This window comes from Triticum urartu, chromosome 6 (genome assembly GCF_003073215.2).
Source record: "Triticum urartu cultivar G1812 chromosome 6, Tu2.1, whole genome shotgun sequence".
Lineage (NCBI taxonomy): Eukaryota > Viridiplantae > Streptophyta > Magnoliopsida > Poales > Poaceae > Triticum > Triticum urartu.
Window position 1 is genome coordinate 465,870,902 of NC_053027.1, and position 20,232 is coordinate 465,891,133.

Genomic DNA, 20,232 nt, shown 5'->3' on the forward strand with positions numbered 1-20,232 from the left:
ACACGACGGCCTCTAAGCCCATTCAGACACGGTGGGCGCCAAACGTGGGCGGCAAAACACATTTGATTCAAGCTCGTCCGAAAGACATGTGTCTCTTCCTCCATTTCCCCATTCATACACGGTGGGCGGCAAAACAAACTCTCCTCGTCCGAAATCGATGTAGGGTTATATTTTAAATAGGGGCAGATGTGTAACTTCCATCAGACGTGACACAACCGCCCTACCTGTCAGCTCAGTTCATACACCATGGGCGCCAACTGTGGGCGGCAAAACACCCTCTCCTCGCCCGAAATAGTTACCGGCAAATATTTGGGAGATGCGAGATTACCGTCCTATCCCCAACCGACGCGATGTCCGAAATTTGAAACGGGGGATAAGTTCGTAACTTTCCCCCATTTCAGAGAAGTGTGTCCCAAAGTTTGAGATCCCCCCCTCCCCTCCATTTCCCCATTCATACACCATCGGCGGCACGACAACCTCCGCACTGCGGCCAGCCTCCTCCGTCCGCCACCCCATCCTCCACCTTGCCGGAGCCGCTACCCCTACCCCGTTGTCCACTGCAAGAGATGGACGTCTCTCATCCACGGCGCTGGACCAACATCCTTTCATCGCCTCCTCTCACTTCATCGGCGCCGTCGTCCACCTTGCCGTTGCCGCTCCTACGACCTCCTCGTCCATGGCAACAGGATATATCCCCCGACCCGGCCGTCTGCTGTCTAAAGTCTTCTTCCCTGCCGCCGACAGCCATCGCACCCGCAGCACCCTCAACGTATCAGCATAGGCCTACATGGCGTCGCAAGAGAGGTGGTACTCTTCCATATGTGCTTAAGTTATTGATCTCACCCGGAAAATAGATCGTAATTTGTTTACTGTTTACTTTTCTTGTCCGTACCAAATCGTAGTGGCTAGTTGAAAGCAAACATTGGTTGCGAAGTAGCTTTGTCCGGTTTGCACCTTCAGATCCGCCATGGCACGGGCACTATACTCGTAAAGCTTATGGTTTCCCCCCTTTATATTCACTACCATCATCGTAGGTGCTTCGTGTCGTGCTAGCACTGCTCCTCAAGACCTCAACCCAAAGCTTACATGTTGAAATACGAATCTGATATGATGCTCATATCACTAAAACAGAGAACGTTTAATTGGTCACCTAATGTTCCTATATTCGTTTCAAAAGCATGTGCGCCACCCACTGGTCCAGCTAGTTCCACTTTCCTGATTTTTCTCTTGATGCTTAGGGTTTTCCCCTTTTATCTACTCTACTATGATCTGCGTAGGTGCTTTCTGTCGTACTAGCATTACTCCACCCTTCAAGCTAAACAACACAACACTCAGAATTCGAAAGCTTAGTTGTTCAAATATGATTGTGATATGATACTGATATTAGTTAACCGACACATTTAATTGGTTAGCTAAAGGTCCCACTTGAGTTTCCAAATGCATGTCGCGACATATAGAGAGACAGCATAATTGCATTTCTTTGTCACTTGTTGACCGTACTTTCTTGTCCATACCAAATCTTAGTTGTTATTTCAAAGCAAACATCGGTTGCTAACTACCCTTTGCGCGGTTTGCAGCTTCAGATCTGCCATCCCACTGCCACGGTCAACACTGTACTCATCATGCTTATGTTTTCCCCATTTTATGATGACCACAATCAGCCTACGTGGTTCGTGTCGTAATAGCACTGCTCCACCCATCGAGCTAAACAAGCTTAGTTGTACAAATTCATATCTGATATTATTGCTGATATTAGTAAAACTGAGAGATGTTTAATTGGTTAGCTAAATGTTCCTACTTTAGTTTCGAAATGCATGTGAGCCACATATGGAGAGACCGGAAAGAATAGTATTTCTCTGTGCGCTCTGGTTCATCATGGGTGGCCAACCGACATTGTATTAAAAGACTTGTAATATCTTCAATCTGCTTGCTCTTCTGCTCTTCTTTAAGATGATACTCTTCTCTTGCGGTCGACTGGTCAGGTCGAGTTGTTCTCCCTTAGTATATTTTGAATCTGTCAGGTCAGGTCGACTTGTTCTTCTTTACTATATGTTGAAGCTATCATCTGCGAAGTGTCATCACTTCTGGAGCTCTCATATTTTGAGTAGTAGGCCACATTATATTAATGCACACAACAAATTACAGCATGCATGGCATCTTTTAAAAGAATTGCAGAGATAGCACAAAGGGGTTTACAGGGAGGCAGTATTGGATTAGAATCACTTCTGCATTACAAAGAAAATCTCACTTGTTTTTATGTTTTCATGCATGTCAGATATTGAACATTATCAAAATGAATATGAGAATGGGCGCACGAGAGGAATATTGCGGAATGATCCACTGCCTAACAAACTTGGCATGGTGGAGGATGGCCTATCTTATTCACCCATCAAGGTGCTTGCTCTAACTTTGCAAAGTTGTATTGGTCGCACATATTTTGCTTCTGACCTCTTGCATTACTTCTACTTTGTTACACCATCTGCTTAGTTTAAGCATCATATATGAGTATATGCCATACCTATCCATTTTCTGTACCTATTCCATGTGTCGTCACACTATGTTTTTCCAGTCAAATGTTGTTCTTTCGTAATAGGTGTCCAAAAGGAAGAGGGTGAGTGCAGGTCGTCAAGGAGTACAAACTAGGTATTTGGAAAAGGTAGTGATACCTGTTAAATCAGATAGATCAGCAGCCACAGAAAACACAGGCCCAACTGTACCACACTTTACCCCTACTCCAGTGGCCAAACCCCTATTAGAACTGCTGGGAGCCCAGCGTCAGGTACTGTCTATGATATCAATTCAAAATTTGAACTCCTAAATTTCTGCTTGTGCCTTACCTTCTCTCTTGTATGAAAACTAATTTCAGATGAATCTCCTTGCTCAAAGGATCATACGATCTCAAAACAATAATGGGCTCTGCATTGCTCTTGTCAGTACCTCTCTCCCTTTTGCCTTGTAACGCTGTACTTAATTAATTGCTATTTGATTATGTATCATCAGTCTGCACCTGAGCTTCATTATCCTCTGTTTCTTCCAATATTATTTGATCTATATTTACTCTTTGCAAAATGTAGAATAATGGCAACGCTTATAAAGAATTTTCTTTGGGGAATTTATTGAATTATCCTTCCATCAACATGGAGAAGGGCTTTGTCCAGCCCGTGTTAACATGTAATGTAAGTTCATCCTTCTCAAGCCTTCAAACTTTGTTCTAGTATAGATTTGGATAGGCATCATTTCCTCCACTGTTGTTTGCTTTGCTGTTTACATCTGATTGGATGTTTGCAACAACTACCAGTTTCAAATTGTAGTTGTAAAAACATGTTCCTTATGCAGAACAGATCCATTTATTTGCTTATATAATTGTGAAACCTGTTACGTGTCTCCTTGTTTCTCTTTCAGACTCGTATCTCTTACGCCAGGCAGAACTTTAGGGAAGATAGTGAGCCAAACCATCTTGAGGACAGCGAGATGACCCCAAGGTCCTGTCTTGATGAAGACAGTGAGTTGAAGCTACTCACCAGCAGGTGTGAGACAACCTCTGTGCAGTCGCTGCCTCAATCAGTTCGACTTCTTCAGTCTCAACTTAAAGCGGAAAGGCTTGCTTCAGCTCAGCTCCGACTTGAAGTCAAAGATGCAATGAAGATGTCAGAGGACTGCCGTGCGCACCATCATGCCTTAAATCTAGTGTTGATGCATCTATCGTTGACACAACTGAGGTCTACTCAGCTTCTTCAGCTGTTTGGGGGGGCGACCTGGCCAGGCCTAGTGCCTTCTGAAGTGCTCTCAGTTTTGTATATTCTTTTGTCGGCGCGTTTATTTGCACTGGTGGCGAACTTTGATGCCCAGTGGATGTAATATGTGTGATAGCCGTGATAGCCTAGCGTAAGTTGCTTGCTTATTTATTTCCTTGTTGTCTTGTTTATTTGTTTGCTTGTAGTCATTGCAGTTCTTTTTCCGCGATTTGCTAGTGGCTGCAATAACCTATTTTTTAAAACTAGGACACAATAACCATGGGCTAATATTTACTATAGTGACACTGGGCCTCCTACGGGCCGTAGAAACAGTGGGCCTTCTATGGGCCGTAGAAACAATGGGCCTTCTATGGGCCGTAGAAACAATGGGCCTTCTACGGGCCGTATCATCAATGGGCCTTATACGGGCAGTATGATCGATTGGCCAAACATGGGCCAATAACAGGCCGCATTATGGCCGTAAACGGGCTAGAGTTGGAATCGTCCGTTCATGGGCCGACCATAACGGGCCATCGTTAATAGGCCGTATTTGATGACGCTATGAAAACGGCCCAACGTATTAACGGACCACAAACGGGCCGACTGTAACCACGGGCTGAATTTGGCCCACAAGCAGAAAATGACAGTAACGGGCCGTAAGTAAACGAATGCTGGAAATGAGCCCAAGAATAAATGGGCTCTGAGAAGGCCGAAAGATAACATGGGCTGGAAACGGCCCAACGGAATAACGGGCCGTTAATGGGTATAAAGTGATACACTGTTCATTACGGGCCAGTTTCACCACGGGCCGTTAATGGGTGTAAAGTGATACACTGTTCATTACGGGCCAGTTTCACCACGGGCCGTTATAGGCCAAGAGTTACATAGGGCCTCATATGGGCCGAAAGACGTCATGGGCCATACATGGGCCAGAAGTGAAAACGGGCTGGAATCATATTGGATGGCCCAGATGACGCTACTGGGCCTAATTCGGATAGGGCGTAACGGGCCTTGGGTTAGGCTGTAAATGGGCTATATTCGAACAGACCGTTAACAGGCTTTCCATGGGCCGGCCCGCCACCTTTTGACCAAGTCAAACGGGCCGGCCTTTTCACAGGAATGGGCCTCTGTTGGGCCGTGCCACGTGTCGACGTATCATAGGCGCCTTCCGTCCAATGAGTGGTGACATCTGTCCCAACGATGAGCCGACACGTGTTTCCTCCAGCCAATGATGATTTTACACGTGGAAAATCCCCATTGGTCGGGGCTGTTAACGGGTTATCGGATCCAAAACCCGACCCGATAGCTTAACGGCGTTCCGTTACGGTGGATGCCACGTGTCGGTCACCCTTGACGAAAGCACTTCTGTGACGCGCGATTTATCGTCATGGAAGTGGACACTTCCGTGATGATAATTTTGGTAATGTCATGGAACACTTCTACGACGGCACAAGTATGACTATCTTGATTCTATCATAAATTTTTCATGGATGTACATGCATGACAAAAAGGCGACCTACTGTGACAAACACGTATAATCACAGAAGTGTATTCTCTCTGTAGTGCGTGCTGCTATTGGATATACTCTTGATGATCTTAAGGGCATTAGTCCCACCTTATGTCAACACAAAATAAATTTGGAGAAAGACGCCAAACCAGTTATTGATCACCAACAACGGCTAAATTCTAAGATGAAAGAAGTGGTAAGAAAGGAAATATTAAAGCTCCTTGAAGCAGGTATAATTTATCCCGTTGCTGATAGTCAGTGGGTAAGCCCTGTCCATCGTGTCCCTAAGAAGGGAGGTATTACTATCGTTCCTAATGATAAAGATTAGTTGATTCCGCAAAGAATTATTACAGGTTATAGGACGATAATTGATTTCCGCAAATTAAATAAAGCTACTAAAAAGGATCATTACCCTTTACCTTTTATTGATCAAATGCTAGAAACATTATCCAAACATACACACTTTTGCTTTCTAGATGGTTACTCTGGTTTCTCTCAAATACCTGTGTCAGCTGATGATCAAGAAAAGACTACTTTTACTTGCCCTTTCGGTACCTTTGCTTATAGACGTATGCCTTTTGGTTTATGTAATGCACCTGCTACCTTTCAAAGATGCATGATGGCTATATTCTCTGACTTTTGTGAAAAGATATGTGAAGTTTTCATGGATGATTTCTCTGTTTATGGATCCTCTTTTGATGATTGCTTGAGCAACCTTGATCAAGTTTTGTAGAGATGTGAAGAAACTAATCTTGTTTTGAATTGGGAGAAGTGCCACTTTATGGTTAATGAAGGTATTGTCTTGGGGCATAAAATTTCTGAAAGAGGTATTGAAGTTGACAAAGCTAAAGTTGATGCTATTGAAAAGATGCCGTGTCCCAAGGACATCAAAGGTATAAGAAGTTTCCTTGGTCATGCCGGTTTTTATAGGAGGTTCATTAAGGACTTCTAAAAAATTTCCCGGCATCTGACTAACCTATTACAAAAAGATATTCCTTTTGTCTTTGATGATGATTGTGTAGAACCATTTGAAATACTTAAGAAAGTCTTGATTTTTGCACCTATTGTTCAGCCACCTGACTGGAATTTACCCTTTGAATTCATGTGTGATGCTAGTGACTATGCTATAGGTGCTGTTCTAGGACAAAGAGTTGATAAAAAACTAAATGTTATTCAATATGCTAGTAAAACTCTAGATAATGCCCAGATAAATTATGCTACTACTGAAAAGGAATTCTTAGCAGTTGTATTTGCTTGTGATAAGTTCTGACCTTATATTGTTGATTCTAAAGTAACTATTCACACTGATCATGCTGCTATTAAATATCTTATGGAAAATAAAGATGCTAAACCTAGACTTATTAGATGGGTTCTCCTGCCACAAGAATTTGATTTGCATATTATTGATAGAAAGGGAGCTGAGAACCCCGTTGCAGACAACTTGTCTAGGTTAGAAAATGTTCTTGATGACCCACTACCTATTGATGATAGCTTTCCTGATGAACAATTAGCTGTCACAAATGCTTCTCGTACTGCTCCTTGGTATGCTGATTATGCTAATTACATTGTTGCTAAATTTATACCACCTAGTTTCACATACCAACAAAAGAAGAAGTTTTTCTATGATTTAAGACATTACTTCTGGGATAACCCACACCTTTATAAAGAAGGAGTAGATGGTGTTATTAGACGTTGTATACCTGAGCATGAACATGAACATATCTTACGCAAGTGTCACTCCGAAGCTTATGGAGGACACCATGCTGGAGATAGAACTGCACATAAGGTATGGAAATCCGGTTTTTATTGGCCTACTCTCTTCAAGGATGCCCACAAGTTTGTCTTATCTTGTGATGAATGTCAAAGAATTGGTAATATTAGTAGATGTCAATAAATGCCTATGAATTATTCACTTGTTATTGAACCATTTGATGTTTGGGGCTTTGATTATATGGGACTTTTTCCTTCCTCTAATGGGTATACACATATTTTAGTTGCTATTGATTACGTTACTAAGTGGGTAGAAGCTATTCCAACTAGTAGTGCTGATCATAACACCTCTATTAAGATGCTTAAAGAAGTTATTTTTCCGAGGTTTGGAGTCCCTAGATATTTAATGATTGATGGAGGTTCACATTTTATTCATGGTGCCTTCCATAAAATGGTTGCTAAGTATGATGTTAATCATAGAATTGCATCTCCATATCACCCACAGTCTAGTGGCCAAGTAGAACTTAGCAATAGATAGCTTAAATTATTTTTGCAAAAGAATGTTAATAGATCTAGAAAGAATTGGTCCAAGAAACTTGATGATGCATTATGGTCTTATAGAACTGCATATAAAAATCCTATGGGTATGTCTCCATATAAAATGGTTTATGGTAAAGCATGTCACTTACCTCTTGAATTAGAACATAAGGCATATTGGGCTATTAAAGAGCTCAATTATGATTTCAAACTTGCTGGTGAGAAGAGGTTATTTGACATTAGCTCACTTGATGAATGGAGAACCCAGGCCTATGAGAATGCCAAACTGTTTAAAGAAAAAGTTAAAAGATGGCATGATAAAAGGATACAAAAGCGTGAGTTTAATGTAGGTGATTATGTATTGCTATACAACTCTCGTTTAAGATTTTTTGGAGGAAAACTTCTCTCTAAATGGGAAGGTCCGTACGTTATCAAGGAGGTCTATCGTTCTGGTGCCATAAAAATCAACAACTTCGAAGGCACAAATCCGAGGGTGGTAAACGGTCAAAGAATCAAACATTATAACTCGGGTAATCCTATAAATGTTGAAACTAATGTTATTGAAACTGTAACCCCGGAGGAATACATAAGGGAAACTTTCCGGAATGTTTCAGATTCGGAAAAGGAATAGGTATGTGGTATGGTAAGTAAACCGACTCCAAAACAGTTCTAATGGCAATATTTCTCTGTTTTGGAATATATAAAAAATTACGAAAATAAGAAGCAGACCGGAAAGGACACGAGGCTTCCACGAGGGTGGAGTGCGCGGCCTACCCCTTGGGCGCGCCCCCTGCCTCGTGGGCACCTCGTGTGCTCTCCGGACTCCGTTTTCTTGCATGATACTTCTTTTGGTCGGTAAAAATTCATTATATAATCTCCCGAAGGTTTTGACCACCGTATCATGCAAATATCTATTGTCTTTGTTTCGAGCTGTTTTCTGACAGATCTAGGTCGCCATGTCGTCTTCAAGTGCCCCCAAGGATAAGTTCTTCGAGAAGGTCATCAACCCCTACCTCACGGAGGTGCTGCAACACCCTCAAACCATTGAGATGTGTGAAGGGTTGTTGCACATCCGCGATGTTGAGGGACCAAGGAGGACCGGAAGCACGGAAACAAGGCTCGAGGCATTGGAGCAACAAGTTTTCAAGTGTCAGGAGATGGTGGAGCGTGGACTCGAATCCAATCACATAATGATCACGGAGTTCACCAACAACCACAAGCTGGACACCAAGGACATTGGGGAGGCCCTCTTCAAGCTTCATGAGAAAATCGAGCGTCTCCAAGCCCAGATCTATGACCTGCAAAACCAAAACTGTGAGTATGAATATAGATTCAAGAGGATGACTTTGGCTGCAGATTTGAGGATCCCAGAGACTCGATCATCCTTCTATGATGGTGAGCCTATGCCTTGGAAGATGGGCGACAAGCCTACATCATCAACAAGTCCATCTCCTTCACCGACAAAAGAGATATAATCACATGGGTATGGGCACTCCTCTTGGCAACTTCCAAGCTTGGGGGAGTGCCCCGGTATCATATCACCATCACTTTTATCTTTACCGTTTTTCTTAGTTCGATCCTTTTGATAATATCTTGATCTTGTAGAATAAAGTTTTAGTATGATCTAGTTGTGAGTTTTGCTTTATGATCTTTCTATGTAATCGAGTCCGTGAGCTATATATAATAAAGATTAGTGTTGAGTCAAGGGTTTGATTATTTTGCCATGATCTTGAGGGAATAAAATAGCAGAGAAGAAATAAAAAGAAATAAAGAGATCATCCGGATCTTATGGGGAGTAATGAGCTCACATATAAAGAGTATGATGAATAAAAGTTGTTGAGAGTTGACAAACATAGTTTTGGTCATTGTTGCAATTAATAGGAAGTAATAAAGAAAGAGATGTTCACATATAAATATATTATCTTGGACATCTTTTATGATTGTGAGCACTCATTAAAATATGACATGCTAAAGAGTTGATGTTGGACAGGGAAGACAACATAATGGGTTATGTTTTCTTACATCTGAGATAAATTATATTGTCATGGATCATCCAACATGTTGAGCTTGCGTTTCTCTCTCTTGTTAGCCAATTTCTTTGCACCAAGAAGAGATACTACTTGTGCTTCCAAATATCCCTAAACCCAGTTTTGCCATGAGAGTCCACCATATCTGCCTATGGATTGAGTAAGATCCATCAAGTAAGTTGTCATCGGTGCAAGCAATAAAAAATGCTCTCTAAATATGTATGACTTATTAATGTGGAGAAAATAAGCTTCATACGGTCTTGTGACATGGAAGAAATAAAAGCGACGGACTGCATAATAAATGTCCATATCACAAGTGGCAATATAAAGTGACGTTCTTTTGCATTAAGATTTCGTGCATCCAACCATAAAAGCGCATGTGTCGGTGGAACGACACCTATGGGATCACAAGAATCTACTACGGTTTGCGGCGCGGGGTCGTGAGAAGAGCGGATCAAACAGATAGCACACGGTTCGTTTATCCAGGTTCGGGCCGTGGGGATGCGTAAAACCCTACTCCTGCTTTGGTGGGTTGTATATCTGTGTTCTTGAGCTAGCTATGGGGTGTGAGGAGCTCCAAAAAGCCGAATCCTCCTCCTGGTCCCCTCGGGCCTCCTTTTATAGGAAAGGGGTTGCCACAGTGGCACACAGGAGGTGGAAAAAGGGTACAGTGATGTGAGGTTATCCCTCACATTACATGACAAGGCGCATTTAATGTGTCTTGCCCAGGTGTCCTTGCTTTATCGGGGACGGGGGAGAGACCCGTCTCGTCCATCACCGCTCCTTCTCGTGTCGACACGCGCCCTGGCTAGCGGCGCCCGCGGTGCCATGTAGGCAGGCAGGCAGCTGCGGTGGCGCAGTGGTCGGTCTCCACAAAGATCTGCATGCCGCCACGCAGGTGCCTGCCCAGATGGTTGGGTCGGCAGCTGCATGCGAAAGGTGGTAGAGGTTTGACTGGAGTGGGCCTGATGGTGGCCCTACGGGTGTTCTTCGCAAGGGCCTTGCCGGGGCCCCGGCAAGGGTCTTGCCGTGGCGCCTGCTGTCTTACCCGGCAAGGCTTTTGCCGGGGGCCTTGTGGTCCTCCTTGGCTGGGATCCCACCAGGGATCATCATCTTCTAAAGGGTGTATCTGATCTTGAATTTTTTCACAAAGATCTGCAAGCCACCACGGGGATGTCTCCCGAATCCTTGCCCCATGGGGGCAGTGGACTCAAGGGTGACTCACTCCGTAGGTGTGGGGCGAGCTGCCACGGCAAGGGTCTTGCCGGGTTTGCTAAAACCGCCTCCAGGCAAGGATCTTGCCGGGCGGGGGTCCGCTTCGTCCCCTTTTCTCTTTGTGGTATTGATCTTGGTGTCGTTCTGCTTCTTCTGAGCTTCGGCCTTACCTTGGCTCACCTCCCTTGCCTTGCTCAGGGTGATGGTGCCCATGGCTCAGACTGCCCGTGCACAGTTATAGGGGTACAAAAAGTGTACTCCTCTTTTTGTACACCGACAGGAGCCCCCGGGCCTGGGCCACACGTAAGCGCAACCGCGTCGTTGGGCTAGGCCCAAAAACGGTGCGTGGGCAAGCAAGGCGGTTTTTACCGCGGTAAGTCTCTTCGCGCGCTGCGCTTCCCATGCTTCCCGCGCATGGCGCGGCGTGGGGAGGCATGTGTGACGTGGGCGGCATGCGTGGGGCTGAGCTCTGCATGCATGCGTCATGTCATAGTAAAGGGGGCGGTTCGCGGCTTCCCCATAAACGGAGGGAGGCCTGGAGGCGCGGCCCATTTACTGAACGGGGCGAAGGTGTGGTCTTCAAGGCGTCCACTCCCCACGATCATGGGGTGGGGAGAGGTCGCCTCACCCGTCGCCTCGGTCCTGCACGCCTGCCACGTGGCTCTCATGCGCTTGGGGTGGTGAACGGTGGAGGCGGGAAACCGGGCCGCCGCGGGCTGGGGCGGCGGGTCGGTCCCAGTTTCCTTGCGCCTTCGCGTCTTGAATGCTGAGCGGGCGGCTGAGCCGAGCCCCCACCCCGTTCCTTTATAAAGAGCGGAGGGGGGATGGCAATCCCGCATTCCTTCATCTCCTCTTCCTTCAGCTTTTGCTCCCCCCTTCCATCCGTCATGGAGAGAGGGAATCCTGGTCCTTCAACGGTGGCGGCGAGGGTCACCGCTCGACAACGCGTCCCTCCTTCTCCCACACCCGCGGTGGCAGAGCCAGCCGCGAGGGGAAGGGGGAGGGGGCGAGGCCGAGGCGCTCGGGGAAGAGGAGGATGGGGCGGCCCACCGGCCTCGCCTCCGCCAGCAGTTCCTCCCCCCGTGGAGGGCCACTTTGGGGATGACCCTTGCGAGTTCTTCGTCAGGCTACGCCGGCCGCCTCGCCGTCGCCTTCGTCTCCCGACTCCATTCGCGCGGGAGATGGAGCTGGATCCGCCGGAGTCGTTATGGCTGCACATGAGGGGCTGCGTGATCAGTGGCACGCGGGCCCGCGTCGATTTCCCCGCCCCTCACGTGATGTATCTCCGTCGGGGATGGAAGACGTTTGCCCATATCCACACGCTTGACGGAGGGGCTCACTCTCCATTTTAAGCTGATGGAGGGTGGCCTTCTCTCCGTCAAGGTCTTCGGGTGCTTTGGGACCCGTGCAAGGTGCTGCGTGGAGAGCTCTTCTGATAGTGAAGACTCCTCCTCGGGCGGGAGTGACGAGGAGGACAGCGGCAGCGACGACGAGGGTAGTAGGCGGCAGGATGACGGGTCCGATTAGGTGTCGGGTGCCGCTCCGTGCGGCACCGGCGACCCCATCATCCGCGTCGCCGGCTCCCTGAACTTCTCGGGGTCGTCTCCTTGGGCGGCTGGCGTTGGGAGGCTGCGGAAGAGGAAGAGGGCGGGCGGCAAGGCCGTCAAGTCGGAGTACGCGGGCACCGACGCCTTCGACGCGTGCTGACGTCCTGCCGCCTCGTCTTCGAGCTCTGCTTCCGGCGCCGCCATCACCATCCAGCCTTCGGACGGCCACCGAGATGTTCTCTTGGTGTCTTCTGCCACCCGTAGCTCGCCTAGGCGCTCCTTTTGCCCTTTTCGCCTCCTTGACCTGCCTCCTGAGGAGAGGGACAAGAAAGGGATTACGGGCACCTTATCTCTTTTTAGTTTGTAAGCCTTCGGGCCTTAGCTGAATTTAAAACTTGTAATCCCATCATTCATGTTTTTCATTCCCTATGGACTGTACCTGAGTGGAATGTTTTTAATGAAAAAGGGATGCTTGCCGGGTCATTTGTTTGTGGGTAGAACCCACGACAAGGAGTAAATCCTTGATATCCTTAAGATAAACATTTCCTTGCCCGGCAACAGGCCTTGCCGTCTCCCCACTTCGCTCGACCTTTCTCACACCTTTGGCGGAGGCAGGGATGAGGTGGGTTCAGGCTCCTTGTTTCATCCTCTCGCTGCCGCGACTACGACCAAACCTGGCCCCAGGAACGAGCCCTAGGGCCTAGAGTTAGGGGAGCACGGTAGCTTTAGGAAAAACAAGGTTTCACATACCTCAGTCCATAAGGGAATGCATGATAAGGGATGAAGAACTTATCTGAAGCTGTAGCCCCCGGCAACTCTGGTTTGCCGTGGGTGAATCTTTGCTCTTGCAGCCCCCGGCAATACTGGCTTGCCGGGGTCTAGATGCTGGTCTGTCCCTCTTCTCTTTTTCGTCCTCAAGTGATCCGGCAAGGATATCCTGTGAGTCCTGCGAACCAAAGAAGACGAAAGAACGGCAAAGAGACGCACACTCGACCTCTAAGCTAGGGGTTAGTCGCCGCTAAGCACTATCAACCCTAACCAAGGACGAGACTCGACCTAGCATGCATGCTATAACTTAGGGCGCCAGTGCTTCATTTACTTGTGCTCAGGGTCTGCGCCTGGCTTTGTACAAAGGGTTACATGCATCATCGGCAATGCTTGTACAAAAGGTGGCTTGTCGGGGGGCCGGCAAGCCGCGCCTCACGGGTAAAACTTGCGAAGATGCTCAATGTTCCAGGAGTTACTCACCGGAACGGCATCTTCGGTCTCCAGGCGGACTGCGCGGGCCTGGTGACTCGTATTACCCGATAAGGGCCTTCCCACTTTGGCGTCAACTTGTTGGAATTCTTGGCCGATTGAACGCGCCGAAGACAAGGTCGCCTTCCTCAAGGCTTCGGGCATGAACCTTGCGGCTATGGTAGCGGCGCAAGGCTTGCTGGTAGCGTGCTGCTCTCACAGCCGCCCGAAGACGATCTTCCTCAAGGAGCATTGCGTCATCTTGCCGCAGTTGCTCTTGCTCAAGCTCATCATAAGCGAGCACTCGAGGTGACCCGTATATGAGTTCAGTGGGGAGAACTGCTTCTGCCCCGTATACCAGGGCAAAGGGTGTCTGGCCGGTGGCTCGATTTGGTGTCGTCCTGATCGACCAAAGAACCTCGGCAACTCATCAATCCAGCGCCTTCCACTCTTGTGCAGCCTGTCAAAGGTCTTGGTCCTTAAGCCTCAGTACTTCAGCGTTTTCCCTCTCAGCTTGACCATTGCTTCGTGGGTGAGCAACGGAAGCGAAACAGACTTTGCTGCCGAGGTCTTGGATATATTGCATGAAGGTGCGGCTTGTGAACTGTGTGCCATTGTCGGTGATGACCCTGTTGGGTACACCAAAACGGCACACTAGTCCCTTGAAGAACTTGACGGCTGACTGAGCTGTGACCTTCCTCACTGCCTCCACCTCCGGCCACTTTGTGAACTTGTCGATTGCAACGTACAAGTACTCAAAGCCCCCGACAGCGCGGGGGAAAGGGCCCAGTATGTCGAGCCCCCAGACCGAGAAGGGCCAGGAGAGAGGAATGGTTTGAAGGGCTTGAGCTGGCTGATGAAGCTTCTTTGAATGGAACTGACACGCTTCACACCTGGTGACTAGTGTCGTCGCATCCTGGAGGGCGGTGGGCCAGAAGAACCTTGCCGAAATGCCTTGCCGGCAAGGGCCCTTGACCCGATGTGGGATCCACATATGCCTCCGTGTATCTCCGCCAACAGCTCCAGTCCTTCCTCCCGAGGGATACACTTCAATTTCACACCGTTCGGCCTCTTTCTGTACAGGACGTCATCGACGAACTGGTACATGGTAGAGCGACGGGCTACTTTTTCCGCTTCTTCCTGCTCTTCAGGAAGTTCCCCTGTTTGGAGGAATCGGACGGTATGCTGTGCCCACGCTGGAGCCTGGGGCTCGACGGCGAGGACTAAAGGCATTTCCTCCGCTATAGGAGCGGCTGTCTCGACGGCAAGAGCTTGACGCTCCGCCGGAGCTAGCCGTCCCGTGGCGGGCTCAGTGTCCCCGGCAACATCCTTGCCGGCGGCTCCGGGGAGCTCGGCGGGAAAGTACTTGCCGGGTCCTGATTTCCTCCTCTTGTTCTGCTCTGTTGATGGATCAACGGATGGCTGAGTTAGCTGGAGCACAAAGGTACCTGGTTCCACAGGTAGCTTGAGGGCAGCGCGTTTTGACAGGTAATCGGCGATATCGTTCTCCGCTCGGGGAACGTATTCAGCCTGTATACCGTCGAAACGCTCTTCCAGCTTTCTCACTTCATCGACGTAGGCCTTCATCAACGGGCTCTGGTAGTCCTTGTTGACTTGCTTGACGACGAGCTGCGAGTCGCCCCTGACGATGAGCTTCTTGATTCCGAGGTCCGCCGCGATCCTAAGACCGGCAAGCAGCCCTTCGTACTCTGCCGTATTGTTTGTTGACACCTCCCTGGGGAAGTGCATCTGGATCACGTACTTGAGGTGCTCTCCGGTGGGCGCGACAAGCAGTACGCCAGCCCCGGCCCGTGTAAGGAGAAAGCTCCATCAAAGTACATGATCCAACTGCAACTTGCCTCCTTGCCGGGGAGAGCAGTCTCTTGGGCTTCTTCGTCAGGCGTTGCGGTCCATTCTGCAATGAACTCCGCCAGGACTCGGCTCTGAATCGTCGAAGTACTTTCAAACTTGAGGCCAAAGCTGGACAGCTCCAGTGCCCATTCCACAATTCTTCCCGTTGCATCTGGATTGTGCAATATCCGTTGCAGAGGGAGGCGAGTGACGACAGTGATCTCGTGTGCCTGGAAGTAGTGACGCAGCTTCCTCGAGGCCATAAGAAGGCCGAAGAGCAGTTTCTGCACGCCGGAGTACCTTGATCTAGCTCCCTGCAGGAGGGAACTAACAAAGTAGACCGGGTGCTGCATCATTTTCTTCTTCGGCGGCACTTCAACTGGCTGTGTCGTCTCTGCATTGGTGGTGTCGGGCTCTGTCGCTGCCATTACCTCATCGTCATCCTCTCTCTGCGCCACTAGTGCGGTGCTGACCACCTGGTTCATTGCCGCCAGGTATAGTAGCAACGGCTCCTGTGGTCTAGGCGCAACTAGTGTTGGCGCGGAGGAGAGGTACTTCTTCAAATCTTGCAATGCTGCTTCGGCTTTTGGCGTCCACTCCATCGGGCCCGCCTTTTCAGGATCTTGAAAAAGGGAAGGGCGCGCTCGGCAGACTTGGAAATGAATCTGCCCATGGCGGCGAAGCAACCAGCAAGCCGACGCACATCCTTGATTCGCTTGGGTGCTTCAATATGCTCTATAGCTTTGATCTTATCCGGATTGGCCTCTATCCCACGTTGTGATACAAAGAACCAGAGAAGCTTGCCGGACGGGACGCCAAAGATGCACTTCTCAGGGTTCAGCTTGAGGTTGATCTTGCGTAGGTTTGCAAATGTTTCTTGCAAATCCGGTATGAGGGTTGCCCTGTCCTTGGTTTTGACCACTATGTCATCCATATAAGCTTCCATATTTCTATGGAGCCGGGGTTCAAAACCAATCTGGACTGCCCTTGCATACGTCGAACCAGCAATCTTCAGCCCGAAAGGCATTCACATGAAACAATACGTACCACATGGGGTGATGAATCTTGTTTTCTCTTCGTCTTCTCTTGTCATGAAGATCTGGTGGTAGCCGGAGTAGGCATCGAGGAATGACAACAGATCACACCCAGCTGTGGATTCAACAATCTGGTCGATGTGCGGCAATGGGAAGGGGTCCTTAGGACAAGCCTTATTGATATCTGTGTAATCAATACACAGCCTGCACTTCCCATTAGCCTTGCGCACTACGACCGGATTGGCCAACCACGCTGGATGGAGCACTCCTCTTACCAAACCCGCTGCTTCCAGCTTCCGGATCTCCTCTGGATGAACTCTTGTCGTTCCAAAGCTTGCTTTCTGACCTTCTGCTTGACGGGCCGCGCATGGGACAGTGTTGGAAATATGCCCTAGAGGCAATAATAAAAGTATTATTATTATATTTCTTTGTTCATGATAATTGTCTTTATTCATGCTATAACTGTATTATCCGGAAATCGTAATACACGTGTGAATACATAGACCATAATATGTCCCTAGTAAGCCTCTAGTTGACTAGCTCGTTGATCAACAGATAGTCATGGTTTCCTGGCTATGGACATTGGATGTCATTGATAACGGGATCACATCATTAGGAGAATGATGTGATGGACAAGACCTAATCCTAAGCATAGCACAAGATCGTGTAGTTCGTTTGCTAGAGCTTTTCCAATGTCAAGTATCTTTTCCTTTGACCATGAGATCGTGTAACTCCCGGATACCGTAAGAGTGCTTTGGGTGTATCAAACGTCACAACGTAACTGGGTGACTATAAAGGTGCACTACAGGTATTTCCGAAAGTGTCTGTTGGGTTGACACGGATCGAGACTGGGATTTGTCACTCCATATAACGGAGAGGTATCACTGGGCCCACTCGGTAATGCATCATCATTATGAGCTCAAGGTGACCAAGTGGTTGATCACGGGATCATGCATTACGGTACGAGTAAAGTGACTTGCCGGTAACGAGACTGAACAAGGTATTGGGATACCGACGATCGAGTCTCGGGCAAGTAACATACCGATTGACAAAGGGAATTGTATACGGGGTTGTTTAATCCTCGACATCGTGGTTCATCTGATGAGATCATCGTGGAGCATGTGGGAGCCAACATGGGTATCCAGATCCCGCTGTTGGTTATTGACCGGAGAGTCGTCCCGGTCATGTCTGCATGTCTCCCGAACCCGTAGGGTCTACACACTTAAGGTTCGGTGACGCTATGGTTGTGAAGATATGTATATGCAGTAACCCGAATGTTGTTCGGAGTCTCGGATGAGATCCCGGACGTCACGAGGAGTTCCGGAATGGTCCGGAGGTAAAGAATTATATATAGGAAGTGCAGTTTCGGCCATCGGGACAAGTTTCGGGGTTATCGGTATTGTACCGGGACCACCGGAAGGGTCCCGGGGCCCACCGGGTGGGGCCACCTATCCCGGGGGGCCACATGGGCTGTAGGGTGCGCCTTGGCCTAGATGGGAAGGGCACCAGCCCCAAAAGCCCATGCGCCTAGGTTTCCACAAAAGGGAAGAGTCCCAATGGTGGAAGGCACCTAGGTGCCTTGGGGAGGGAAACCTCCCTTGGCCGCCCCTAGGAGATTGGATCTCCTAGGCTGGCGCACGCCCCCCTTGGCCCTCCTATATATAGTTGAGAGAGGGAGGACTTCATACCTCAGCCTTTGGTGCTTCCCTCTCCCCTGTTACATCTCTCCTCTGATAGACAGCGAAGCCCTGCTACTATGACGCCCTGCATCCACCACCACGCCGTCGTGCTGCTGGATCTTCATCAACCTCTCTTCCCCCCTTGCTGGATCAAGAAAGGAGGAGACATCATCCGTTCCGTACGTGTGTTGAACGCGGAGGCACCGTCCGTTCGGTGCTTGATCATCGGTGATTTGAATCACGTCGTGTTCGACTACATCATCCCCGTTCTTTGAACGCTTCCGCTCGCGATCTACAAGGTACGTAGATGCATCTAATCACTCGTTGCTAGATGAACTCCTAGACGGATCTTGGTGAAACCGTAGGAAAAATTTTGTTTTCTGCAACGTTCCCCGACAGTGGCATCATGAGCTAGGTCTATGCGTAGTTCTCTTGCACGAGTAGAACACAAAGTAGTTGTGGGCGTTGATTTTGTTCAATATGCTTGCCGTTACTAGTCTTATCTTGATTCGGCGGCATCGTGGGATGAAGCGGCCCGGACCGACCTTACACGTACTCTTACGTGAGACAGGTTCCACCGACTGACATGCACTAGTTGCATAAGGTGGCCAGCGGGTGTCTGTCTCTCCTACTTTAGTCGGATCGGATTCGATGAAAAGGGTCCTTATGAAGGGTAAATAGCAATTGGCATATCACGTTGTGGTCTTTGCGTAGGTAAGAAACGTTCTTGCTAGAAACCCATAGCAGCCACGTAAAACATGCAAACAACAATTAGAGGACGTCTAACTTGTTTTTGCAGGGTATGCTATGTGATGTGATATGGCCAAAAGGATGTGATGAATGATATATGTGATGTATGAGATTGATCATGTTCTTGTACAAGGAATCACGACTTATACATGTCGATGAGTATGACGGTGACAGGATGATCATGGAAGCCCCAAGATGGATATCAAAGGAGCTATGTGATATTGGCCATATCATGTCACTATTATTATTTGATTACATGTGATGTTTATCATGTTTTGCATCTTGTTTACTTAAAACGACGGTAGTAAATAAGATGATCCCTTGCAAAAATTTCAAGAAGTGTTCTCCCCTAACTGTGCACCGTTGCTACAGTTCGTCGCTTCGAAGCACCACGTGTTAATCGGGTGTGATAGATCCTTTCGTTCACATACAACGGGTGTAAGAAGTTTTACACATGCAAAAACACTTAGGGTTAACTTGACGAGCCTAAGCATGTGAAGACATGGCCTCGGAACACAGAGACCGAAAGGTCGAACACGAGTCGTATGGAAGATACGATCAACATGGAGATGTTCACCGACGATGACTAGTCCGTCTCACGTGTTAATCGGACACGGATTAGTTGACTTGAATCGTGTAGCACTTAGATGACTAGAGGGATGTCTAATCTGAGTGGGAGTTCATTAATAATTTGATTAGATGAACTTGATTATCATGAACTTAGTCTAAAATCTTTACAATATGTCATGTAGATCAAATGGCCAACGTTGTATTCAATTTCAACGCGTTCCTAGAGAAAACCAAGCTGAAAGACGATGGCAGCAACTATACGGACTGGGTCCGGAACCTGAGGATCATCCTCATAGCTGCCAAGAAAGATTATGTCCTACAAGCACCGCTAGGTGATCCACCCGTCCCACAGAACCAAGACGCTATGAACGCTTGGCAGACACGTACTGATGACTACTCCCTCGTTCAGTGCGGCATGCTTTATAGCTTAGAGCCGGGGCTCCAAAAGCGTTTTGAGAGACATGGAGCATATGAGATGTTCGAAGAGCTAAAAATGGTTTTTCAAGCTCATGCCCGGATCGAGAGATACGAAGTCTCCGATAAATTCTTCAGCTGTAAGATGGAGGAAAATAGTTCTGTCAGTGAGCACATACTCACTATGTCTGGGTTGCATAACCGCTTGACTCAGCTGGGAGTTAATCTCCCGGATGACACGGTCATTGACAGAATCCTCCAGTCGCTTCCACCAAGCTACAAGAGCTTTGTGATGAACTTCAATATGCAGGGGATGGTAAAGACCATTCCTGAAGTATTTGCTATGCTGAAATCAGCAGAGGTAGAAGTCAAGAAGGAACATCAAGTGTTGATGATGAATAAAACCACTAAGTTCAAGAAG